Source organism: Mustela erminea, chromosome 12, assembly GCF_009829155.1.
Source record: "Mustela erminea isolate mMusErm1 chromosome 12, mMusErm1.Pri, whole genome shotgun sequence".
Lineage (NCBI taxonomy): Eukaryota > Metazoa > Chordata > Mammalia > Carnivora > Mustelidae > Mustela > Mustela erminea.
In genome coordinates, this window is record NC_045625.1 from 56,808,198 (window position 1) to 56,820,928 (window position 12,731).

At 33.9% G+C, this 12,731-nt stretch overlaps 1 non-coding gene across 1 annotated transcript; it reads left to right on the plus strand.

Annotated features, from left to right (window-relative positions):
• The first annotated feature begins 3,161 nt into the window (after positions 1-3,161).
• On the plus strand, positions 3,162-3,268 carry LOC116571200. The gene has a single exon (XR_004277769.1). It is a non-coding gene; the product is annotated as a U6 spliceosomal RNA (small nuclear RNA).
• Positions 3,269-12,731: the final 9,463 nt, after the last annotated feature.

Sequence of the window (12,731 nt, forward strand, 5' to 3'; positions counted from 1 at the left end):
ACTACTATTACAAATGGATTTTATTTACAAAAAAAAAAAAAAAGGAAGACTGAAATGGGAGGAATTTAATCCATTGAATTTTGACTCAAACTAACTTTTTCCACTTTCAATGGAAATTTTGAAAGACAGTAGGAGAGAGAAAAAGCTATATTTCCCGAGGCTAAATGTAGTATTTGAAAGAAAGTATACCTTTATTTTTTTTTTAGATTTATTTATTTATTTGAGAAAGAGTGAGTGGGAGGAGGGGCAGGAAAGGAAGACAAGTAGACTCCCTGCTGAATGAGGAACCCAATGCAGAGCCTGATTCCAGAACCCTGAGATGATAACCTGAGCCAAAATCAAGACTTGCACGCTTAAATATCTGAGCCACCCAGGTGCTCCAAAGTATGACTTTTAAAAACAACACACCAATTATTATTACAGAAATGTCTATTGTTGCTTGGATTTTTCCTTTCCAGAAAGCTTATTATGAAAGGCACTTTTTTAAAAGATTTGTTTATTTAGAGAGACAGCATGAGTGGGAGGGGCAGAGGAACAGGGAGAGAGAATCTCAAGCAGACTCCATGCTGAGCATGGAACCCAACATGGGGCTACCCAGGCACCTCATGTAGAAAAATATTTAAAGCCAGTGTTAAAAGCTTAGTAATTTTGGCTTATATAGACCTGCTGTAAAATTTAAACGTAGAAGTATGAAATATTGTGAATAATACTGACTTCACATAGTTCCATGTGATATTGGTATCTTATAACAGATACCAATGTTTTGGGCTTGTTTAGTATATTTTTAATTAAAAATGTATTTTTTTCTTTTTAATCATATCGACATCTCTTAGGCACCATTTCCATGCATGTAGATTTTCTTTTATTTATTTATTTATTTATTTATTTATTTGACAGAGAGAAATCACAAGTAGACGGAGAGTCAGGCAGAGAGAGAGAGAGGGAAGCAGGCTCCCTGCTGAGCAGAGAGCCCGATGCGGGACTCAATCCCAGGACCCTGAGATCATGACCTGAGCCGAAGGCAGCGGCTTAACCCACTGAGCCACCCAGGCGCCCCTCCATGCATGTAGATTTTAAAACCAAAGCTCACTTAGGGCCATAGCAACAGTGTTGTTCCATCAGCATCAGCACAACCCAAGAGTCATTTCTATACACAAACCAGGAACACTAATTGTTCCTGTGTAAGCACAATGGAAGCTGAATTCTTTAACTGTTCTCACAGACTCATATCTGACCATAAATGAAACACACATTGCTGATATACAGTTGACAAGGGGTTTGATTGAGTCTTAAGCTAAATTTTCTTGACCCATTGAAAATAAGGGATGATTGTTTTTAAAGTCATTAAGAGGATGGAATATAAAACAATTATAAAGGTAATAACATCAGTAATTACCCAACAAGCTCAAAATACAAAAAATAACTAATAACAAGTGAAAGACAATAAATATAATACATATTTGTAGAATTAACTCAATATTTGTAATTTGGTTTTAACACAGGATTACCTTTAAGGCAAGGATGTTATTAAGAAAATTATGGTTTTTAATTTATATTGTGTTTAGTTGTAATTTTTTGTTATCCATAAAAAATCATAAACTATAAGCTCAAAGCATATTTAGCTTTACATTTGTGTATGCTTAAGTTATATTATAAAAAATAAATTATGCATAGACTATCTACCAGAATATTTTTCTACTAAAAGGATGAGCAATGTTTATTAAAAAAAAAAAATCAATGGTTGTTGTTATAAGGGAATAGCACCAATTTTCTTTTTCCCTTACTTTCCTGGGGTAATACACCCAAGTCTTCCATTATATCTATATGAATTACCTGTACTATCTATTATGTATTATGAAAATTGAGGCACTTTATGATGGAGCCTTTGAGAAACTACAGTTCAATCTTTATATGTAATGCACATACTGGGTATAATTTATAATTTATTGGATGGAATTAACATATACATTTATGTACTTATATTTATACATACAGAAATGACAGAATGTATTTCATTGATAGCTATACCAATCTGAAATGCTTATTTATGCCATCCTTGGAGAACTTTTTATATAAGGGAGTTTTTATATTGGTAGATGTAGTTAACATACAGAAATTACTGATAATAAGAATAATTACCATTTAAACAGGACCAAAAACTGTGCTAAGTGCTTCCAATATATTTCATTTGATTCTGAAATAAAGGTTAAAAGCCAGCTATTTCACATTTTTTGAATAAATGAGGCAGGGATTTATTTCTTCCATGGTTGGTAAGTTTAACTGTAAAACTAAAGCTCAATTTGGCTTCATATGAAGTTCTAGACTAATAGCTTTTTAACTGTGGTTCAAATATGTTAATTATTGTCTAGTGGCCTAATGCATATTTGTTGAAAAGTCCGATTTTTAAGTATATTTTCCCATTTCAAAATAATTTTAGAAAACAACTTTAAAGTTAGGTGAAAATGAAAAATGATAGCCTTTCAAATAGAGAGAAGAGAATAAATGAAGGAGTTCAGTGTTACAAATATGCAGATATATGTTTTTGTTTTGTGTTGTGTTGTTTTATTGTAGTATGTTAACAAATGCAGCATGAGATCTATTCTCACATATTTTAAATGCACAAAACTATGTTTTTAAGTTATAATAATTGAAACACACCTACAACATGAAATAATAAAGCTTAGAAATATCTGGTTTTTGTATGTGAAAAATAATTTGTAATGTATAATAACTCTAAGTATAATAAATCAGCAAAAACAATGAGGAAACTTATTCTTTTTTGGGGAGGGGAAACTTATTCTTAAAATTAATTTGCATAAATAAATATTTGGGAAACAGTAAGAGCAAAATCTGTTTTCCATAAAGTCTGTTGCATCTATTTTTAGGTTAAGCATATGAAATTTAAAAATAAAACCATGCAGGGCGCCTGGGTGGCTCAGTGGGTTAAGCCGCTGCCTTCGGCTCAGGTCATGATCTCAGGGTCCTGGGATCGAGTCCCGCATCGGGCTCTCTGCCCAGCAGGGAGCCTGCTTCCTCCTCTCTCTCTCTGCCTGCCTCTCTGCCTACTTGTGATCTCTCTCTGTCAAATAAATAAATAAAATCTTTAAAAAAATAAATAAAAATAAAACCATGCAAATATATAAATAAAACATAAGATATGAGTGCTTGCTTCGGCAGCACATATACTAAAATCGGAACGATACAGAGAAGATTAGCATGGCCCCTGTGTAAGGATGATACGCAAATTCGTGAAGTGTCCCATATTTAAAAAAAAAAAAAAACATAAGATATGAAATAAAATCCTGTCACATAAAATTAAAAGTGTTATGTGACAAAGGGAATTTTGAAGATCTGAGAAAATCAAAAGCATTACTACATTTGGAGGAGTAAATGTATAAAGGTCCCATATAAGTGATTTTTTTTTTCAAATAGCTTTTATGCTATGTTCAGCTGTTTCTCCTCCCTAATTTCTGAGAGTGTACTTAACCTAAGGCTTATAATAATAAAACTTAAAACAGTAACACCATGTTTCTGAGGTTATTGTGAAAACTAAACATAGCTATTGGTCTTTATTGATGTTAGTGTTGTATTAGTAGTATCAGTATTTAATGAAATAATATGCAAAGATTTGACTGAGGCATTTGAACTAATCATTATTATATTTTAACTGAAAATAAATTATGCAGACTATCAAAATCATGAATGTAAATAACTATACACAAATATATACATATGGATACTTAAAATGGAAGAAAATTTACCAAAATTAAAATAACTCTAGGTGCTCCAATTTTAGGGAATTGCCCAATTTTATCAATTTCTAAGATATAAATATATCTTGCATATGTGTCATATATACAACTTATTTAAACTACACATTACATATAATTTAATTTCTCTGTATTACATAAAGATAGTAATTTGATTCACATGTAATATACATAGGCTATGTATGTTATATTCTAATGTGTATAAGTTAATATTAAAATATCATAACATTAATAAATGTAATTTTCCCCTTTGTAGACAAGCACTTATCCCACTCCAGACCCTGCTATTCACTGGTCTTTGTTCTATTTCTCTAGTTTTATCTTTTCAAGAATATCATACAGAAGGACATGCACTTGGGATTCTTTCAGTCTGGCTTCCTTTACTAAGAATAAGGCATTTGTGATTCATTGATGTTTTGTGTATTGTTAATTTGTTCCTTTGTATTATTAAGTAGACTGTATTTTTTCTTTCAATTTTATTTTAATTCCAGTATAGTCAACATAGTGTTATATTAGTTTCAGGTGTACAATGTAGTATACTTAACACTTCTATATACCATTCATCATGACAAATGCACTCCTTAATCCACATCACCTATTTTACTATAGCCCACATACCTCCTTTCTGGTAATCATCAGTTTGTTTTTGCTTTTTTTTTAGTATTTGATTTTTAAAAATATTTTATGTATTTATTTGAGAGAGAGAGGAGTGTGAAAGCACAATAATGGGAGAGGGAGAAACAGATTCCCCACTGAATGGGGACCTGACAAATGGGAAGCCCGACATGGGACTCAATCCCAGGATCCTGGGATCATGACCTGAGCCAAAGTTATGTGCTCAAACATCTGAGCTGGCCAGGCACCCATCAGTTTGCTTTCTATAGTTAAGAGTCTATTTCTTTGTCTCTCTCTCTCTCTCTATTTCCCTTTGCTTATTTTGTTTCTTAATTTCTATATATGAGTGAAACTATATGGTATTTGTCTTTCTCTGACTGGTTTCTTTCGCTTAGGATTATAATCTCTCTTTTTTTTTTTCCCTTTTTACGATATTATTTATTTATTTATTTGACAGGCAGAGATCACAAGTAGGCAGAGAGGCAGGCAGAGAGAGAGAGGAGGAAGCAGGCTCCTGGCTAAACAGAGAGCCCAATGTGGGGCTCGATCCCAGGACTCTGGGATCATGACCTGAGCCAAAGGCAGAGGCTTTAACCCACTGAGCCACCCAGGCGCCCCTATAATCTGTTTCCATCCATGTCATTACAAATGACAATATTTCATTCTTTTTTAGGACCAAATAATATTCCACTGTACACATATACAGTGGAATATTAAATGTAAATATTTATTTTTATTAAATGTAAATGTAAATTATATAATTAAATGTAAATATCCATTTATCTATCAGTGGATATTTAAGACTGCTTTGGTAATTTGGCTACTGTAAATAATGCTGCTATAAAAATATATATATAACTTTGTATTAGAGTTTTTGTATTTTGTGGATGAATATCCCATAGGGCAATTACACATAGTAGGGTAGCTTTATTTTTAACTTTCTGAGGAACCATTTTTTCAAAGTGGCTGCACCAATTTGCATTCCTACCAACATCAAAAGAGGGTTCCCCTTTCTCCTTTTAGCCATTTTGACAGGTGTGAGGTGATATCTCATTGTATTTTGAATTTGCATTTCCCTCATGATGAGTGATGTCGAACAATTTTTGTGTCTGTTGGCCATCTATATGTCTTTAGAGAAATATCTGTTCATGTGGTTTGGCTCATTTTTAGTTGGATTATTTGTTTTTTCAAATTTTCAAATTTTGAGTTATCTAAGTTCCTTTTATATTTAAGATACTAACTCTTTATCCAATATGTCATTTGCAAATATCTTCCTTCATTCTCTAGTTTGCTTTTGAGATTTCTTAATTGTTTCCTTTGTTGTGCAGAAGCTTTTTATTGTGATGCAGTCCCAACAGTTTATTTTTATTTCCCTTGCCTTATAAGATAGATCTAGAAAAATGTTGCTACATCTGATGGTAGAGAAATTACTATCTCCTCTAGGATTTTATGATTTCAGGTCTCACTATTACGTCTTTAATTCATTTTCGGTTAATTTTTGTGTGTGATGTATGAAAGTGTTCCAGTTTTATTTTTTCCCATGTACCTGAGCAGTTTTCCCAACATCATTTGTTGAAAAGACTATCTTTTTTTGTCATTCTGTCCTGCTTTGGTGAAGACTAATTGACCATATTTGTGGGTTCATTTCTGGGTTTTATATTCTATTCCCTTGATCCATGTGCCTACTATTGTGCAAGTGCTATACAGTTTTGATCATTACAGCTTTGTAATATAACTTGAAGTCTGAAATTATGATATCTTCAGGCTTTCTTTTCTTTTTCAAAATTGTTTTGACTATTGAGGCTCTTTTGTGGTTCCATATAATTTTTAAGGTAGTTTGTTCCAGTTTTATGCAAATGCTGTTGGTATTTTGTTAGGGATTGCCTTAAATGTATAGATTGCTTTAGGTAGTATAAATATTTCAACAATATTTTTTCTTCTAATCCATGAGTTTGGAATGTCTTTTCATTTCTTTGTGCTGTGTTCAGTTTCCTTCCTCAGTATTTTCTAGTTTTTAGAGTAGAGATCTCTCACCTCTTTGTATTTATTCCTAGGTATTATTATTCTGGGGTGTAATTGTAAATGGACTGTTTTCTTAATTTCACTTACTGCTGCTTCATTGTTCGTATATAGAAATGCTACAGATTTCTATACATTAACTTTTCTAACCTATACCTTTACAAACTTCCTTTATCAGTTTTAGCAGTTTTTTGGTGCATTCTTTTGGGTTTCCTATATAGAATATCATGTTATCTACAAAGAGTGAAAGTCTAACTCTTTCCTTACCAGTTCTGATCCCTTTTATTTTCTGATGCTGTCTAATTGTTGCAGCTAGGATTTCCCAGTGCTGTGCTGAATAAAAGTGAGGAGAGAGGCCATCCTTGTTATCCCCGACAGTAGTGGGAAACTCAGTGTTTCCCAATAGAGGATGATATAAGTCTGCATTTTTAATATGTGGGCTTTATTGTGTTGAGATATGTTCCTTCTAACCCTACTTTATTGAGGGCTTTTATCATGAATTGATATTGTATTTTGTGAAATGCTTCTTCTGCATCAATTGAAATGACCATAGGGTTTTTCTCCTTTTACTTATCAGAGTCTTGATTTGCAAATATTGAATCATCTTTCCTCCCCGGGAACAAATCCCATTTGATTTTGGTGAATGATTTCTTCAGTGTACTGTTGAATTCAGTCATCTAGTATTTTGTTAAGAATTTTTGCATCTCTGTTCATCAGGGAAACTGGCCTGTAGTTTTCTTTGTGATGTTCTTTTCCTTGTTTTTATTTATTTATTTATTTATTTATTTATTTATTTATTTATTTATTAGTGTTTTAATTTTTTATTTTTTATAAACATATATTTTTATCCCCAGGAGTACAGGTCTGTGAATCACCAGGTTTACACACTTCACAGCACTCACCAAAACACATACCCTCCCCAATGTCCATAATCCCACCCCCTTCTCCCAAACCCCCTCCCCCCAGCAACCCTCAGTTTGTTTTGTGAGATTAAGAGTCACTATGGAGAAACTATGGAAAGATCCTTGTTTTGATATCAGGGTGGTACTGGCCATACAGAATGAATTTGGAAGTTTTCCTTCTTTTATTTTTTATTATATTATTATATATATTTTATTATATTACTTATTACTTGAGAAGAATAGGCATTAACTCTTCCTTAACTGTTAGGTAGAGTTTGCCTGTGAAGCCATAAGTTCCTGGGCTTTTGTTTTGGAGCAAATTTTTATTACTGGTTCAATATCCTTGATGATAATTGGTCTTTTCAGATTTTCTATTTCTTCCTGTTTAGTTTTGACAGGCTATATGTTTCTAGGAAATTATCCATTTCTTCTAGGTTGTCTAATATGTTGGCATATAGTTTTTCATATTATTCTCTTATGATTGTATTTCTGTGGTTTTGGTTATTATTTCTCCTTTTTCTGTTGTATTCTGTTCATTTGTGTACTTCATCTTTTTGATGAATCTGGCTAGAAGTTTATCAATGTTATTGATCTTTTAAAAGAAACACCTGGTTTTATTAATCTGTTCTATTTTAACTGTTTATCTCATTTATTTCTGTTCTAATCTTTATGATTTCCTTCCTTCTGCTGGTTTTAGGTTTTATTTGTTTTTCCTCTTTTTCTAGCTCCTATAGGTGTAAAGTTAGGTTGTTGATTTGATCTTTTTCTTGCTTCTTGAGTTAAGCCTGTATTTGTTATAAACTCCCTTCTTAAAACAGTTTTTGTTCTATCCCAAGGATTTTGGACTATTGCGTTTTTATTTTCATTTGTTTCCATTTTTTTTTTAATTTCTTCTTTGGATTTTTTTTAAGATTTTATTTATTTGTTTGACAAAGAGTAAGACAGTGAGAAAGGCAACACAAGCAGAAGGAGTGGAAGAGGGAGAAGCAGGCTTCCTGCTGAGCAGGGAGCCCAATGAGGGGCTTGATCCCGGGATCCTGGGATCATGACGTGAACTGAAGGCAGAGGTTCAATGACTCAGCCACCAAGGCACCCCTCTTCTTTGAATTCTTGATCCACTCACTGTTTAGTAACATTTTTTTTAAATTTTTTAAATTAACATATAATGTATTATTAGCCCCGGGGGTACATGTCTGTGAATCACCAGGTTGACACACTTCACAGCACTCACCATAGCACATACTTTCTCCAATGTCCATAACCCAATCACCCGCTCCCAGCATGTTATTTTTTTAAAGATTTATTTGAAAGAGAGGAGCGGCAGAGGGAGAAGATAGAGAAATCCAATAAGCTCCATGCCCAGCATGGAGCCTCACATGGGGCTCAATCTCACAGATGAAGATCTGGGTGAAGTCAAGAGTTAGACATTTAACCAACTGGGCCACCATATGTCCCTGTTTAGTCGGATGTTATTTAAGCCCAGGTACTTGTGGTCTTTCTAGATTTTTTTTTTTCTTGTGATTGATTTCTAGTTCCAGTGTTGTGGTCAGAAAAGATGCTGTATAACTTCGATATTTTTTACTTTATTGAGACGTTTTTGTGGGCTATTCTGATATGTGATCTATTCTGGAGAATGTTCTGTGTGCACTGGAAAAAAATGCATACTCTGCTGTATTGGGATGGAATGTTCTGAATGTATCTATTAAGTCTTTCTGGTCAGGTACGTCATTCAAAGCCACTGTCTTCTTGTTAATTTTCTGTTTGGATGATCTATCCATTAATACAAATAAGGTATTAAACTCTCCCTCCATTATTGTATTACTTTAGATTAATTCCTTTATGCTTTTTACTAACTCTTTTATGTATTTGGGTACATAAATAATTACAATTTTGGTATCTTCTTCGTGGATTGTCTCCTTTATTATTATATACTGTCCTACTTTGTCCCTTTTTACAAACTGTGTTTAAAGTTTACTTTGTCTAAAATAAGTATTGCTATTCAGGCTTCCTTTTGACATCAATTTCCAAATAAATATTTCTCCATTCTCTTACTTTCAATCTGCAGGTATCTTTAGGTCTGAAATGAGTCTCTTGCAGTTGACATATAAATGGGTTTTAATTTTTTTTAACTTTTTATATACTTTTATCCACTCTCATCTATGTCTTTTGATTGGAGCATTTAGTCCATTTAATTCAAAGTAATTATTGATGAATACATATTTATTGCTGTTTGTTATTTTTTTATGTTTTTTGTAGTTTATTTATGATTCTTACCTCTTTTTTTCATGGTTTGATGGTTTTCTTTAGTGATATATTTGGATTCCCTACTCTTTTTGCATTTCTATACTGTTTTTTATTTGTGTTTACCATTTGCTTTATATATAACATCTGCATATAGCAGTCTATATTATGACTAATATGATGCTCACTTAATTTTGAACATGACCTCCATGTTTCAGCTATCTGAATATATTTTACACCTTTTCTGTGTGTGTTTCTCTTGACTAATTTTTACAGATATACTTGTTTTGCTTGCTTTAGCACTTCTTATTTCTCATACTCTACTCAGAGAGCCCCCTTTAACAGTTATTTTAGGGTTGGTTTAGTGGTCATGGATTCTTTTAATCTCCGTTTTCCTGAGAACCTCTTTATTTTTCCTTCTATTCTGACTGGTAACCCTACTGGATAGGGTATTCTTGGCTGTAGATTTTTCCCCTTCAGCACTTTAGATACATCATGCCATTCTCTTCTGGCCTGCAAAGTTTCTGCTAAAAAATCAGCTAATAGCCTTATGGGGTTTGCTCTGAATATATATGTCTTCCTTTTTTTTCACAAATGTTAAAATTCTTTATCATTATTTTTTGCTATTTTCATTACTATGTCTTGGTGTGGACTTCTTGGGTTTAATTTGTTGAGGCATATCTGTGTGTTCTGAATCTGGATCTCTGTTTCCCTCTTAGATTCAGGAATTTTTCAGCTATTATTTCTTGGTGATTATTTCTTGTGAACCTGGTGATTCACAGACCTGTAGCCCCAGGGCTAATAATACATTATATGTTAATTTAAAAAATTAAAAAAAAATGTTACTAAACAGTGAGTGGATCAAGAATTCAAAGAAGAGGGGTGCTTGGTGGCTGTGTCAATGAACCTTCAGCTCACGTCATGATCCCAGGATCCTGGGATCAAGCCCCTCATCGGGCTCCCTGCCTTTTTTCCTCTCTTCTCCTTCTGGAGTCCCTATAATGTAATGCTACTTTGCTTGATGGAATCACTGATTTCTGTAAGTCTATTCTCATTAGAAAGTATTTGTTTGTCTTTCCTCTGTTTAGGTTGATTGCCTTCCATTACTCATTCTTCAGGTCACTAATACATTCCTCTGTTTCCCATAGCCTACTATTTAATCCATCTATTGTATTTTTCATTTCATTTGAGTTCTTCATCTTTTATATGTTATATTTTATCTCTTTGTCAAGGTCCTACTGATGTCCTCAACCCCTCTCTGAAGTCCAGTGCATATCTTTATGATCTTTACTTTATATTCTTTATCAGACATATTCCTTGTTTCTGCTTCATTTATATCTCCTGCTGTGATTTTGTCCTGTTCTTTAATTTGGAACATATCCCTCTGTCTCCTCATTTTGTCTACCTCTTTGTGTCTATTTCTCTGTGTTAGGGAAGTCAGCTACATCTTCTGGTCATGAAAGTAGTGACTTTATGAAGGAGAGGTCCTATAGTGCCTTGCAGTGCAGTGTCCCCTATTCACCAGAACCTGCTATCTCAGGAGAGTCTCCCATGTGTGTTGTTTGCATCCTGCTATTGTGTCTGAGTTGTTTTCCCATTTAGTACAGACTCTCTGCACCGACTTCTTATTGTGGACTGTTCTTGCTCTCTGCAATACTAGTGAAACCCAGGCAGACTAGCTTTAAGGGGGGCATGACTGGAAGAAGGTCAGGGATGGGCAGCAGAATTAGCAAAATCTGCACTGAAATTCTAGTTTTAGGCTTGATTCCTCACAGCAGAATAGCTGCTGGAGGTGCAGCTTGGAGCAGCAGCCAAAGGTGTAGTATTGTGTATGGTGGCTTGGTAGGGCTCATGCATGGCATTAGCAAAATTTGCACTGAGCCTTCCAGTCCTAGGCCAGATAACCTGAAACATGATAGCCATGGCACAAGGAGACTGTGACTAAGCAGGGAGCGTAGCAAGTTAACAAAATTTGTGCTGAGCTCAAGGCCAAAGTCAGCAGATTTGGAGTGGGTGAGTCCTCGGGAGAACCCATGAGCAGCATGCACTGCTAGCAGATTAGGTAGTAAATATCTGTGCAGTTCTGTGTTTATTTTGGGGATAAAGAAGGAAAATGGTGACTGTCTTTTTTTTTTTTTTTTTCCCTGAGAAGTCCCCCAATTTGCTCAGAAATCAGTATAAACAGATGTCCCTTCTGTTTGCCTCAGGCATTGTGTGAACTGTTGCTTTCTTCCAGGCTTCCAGGCTTCCAGTGGTGCATCAGCTGACTTTTACATCTCCAGACTACAAGGCCCTCCTGTTATATAAACTCATGGAATTCAGTCCCTCTGGTTTTAAAGGCCAGACATTATGGATATTTGTTTTCCCCATGTGGGCTCCCTGGTACTTTTCCTTTACTCTCTGTAGATCCTTTCACAGACAGCTCCCAGCAACTGCCCTTCCTAATCTCTCCAGAGTGGCTTCTTCTCTACATTTAGTTGTAGAATTTGTTCTGCCAAATTGAGTGACTCTCTGGTTTACTTACTTGGATATGAGTAATGTCTATTTGTAAAGGTGGGACAGAGTGATCTTAGGGTCTTTCTGTTTGTCCATCTTCTGAGAAGACCCTTACCTAGAATTTATTTATATGCACAATATTTGCCCTTTTCCCATTTGAGGGACATTTGTGATCTTCTATGTTTAACATACATACAAAGCTGTAATAAACATTTTTATATAAGAATTGTATGAGCAGAAGTTATTACTTCACTGAACAAATACCTAGGTGAGAAATTACAAAATCATATGGGAAGTATATGTTTAGCTTTATAAGAAACTGGAAAAACATATTCAAAGTGGTTGTACCAATTTGTATTAACTTCAGAAAATATGAGAATTCTAGTTGTTCAGCATCCTCATGAACAAGTGTTAGCTTTTCAGAAAGATTTATTCATTCAAGTAGTGTAGTGGTATTTCAGGGTACTTTTAATTTATCTCCCTCTGGTGTCTATTTGAATTATTTATTCATTTTTAAAATCTGGATGTTAATTTTACAATCATTGTGTTTTTAGAGTAAACTAATATTCTCTAGTAACAATATTTTATCAGATGTGAGATTATGAAATATTTCCTCGCAGTCTATGACTTGTGTTCACTCTTAGTAACAACATTGGTAAAACAGTAGTTTTTAATTTTGATTAAATCC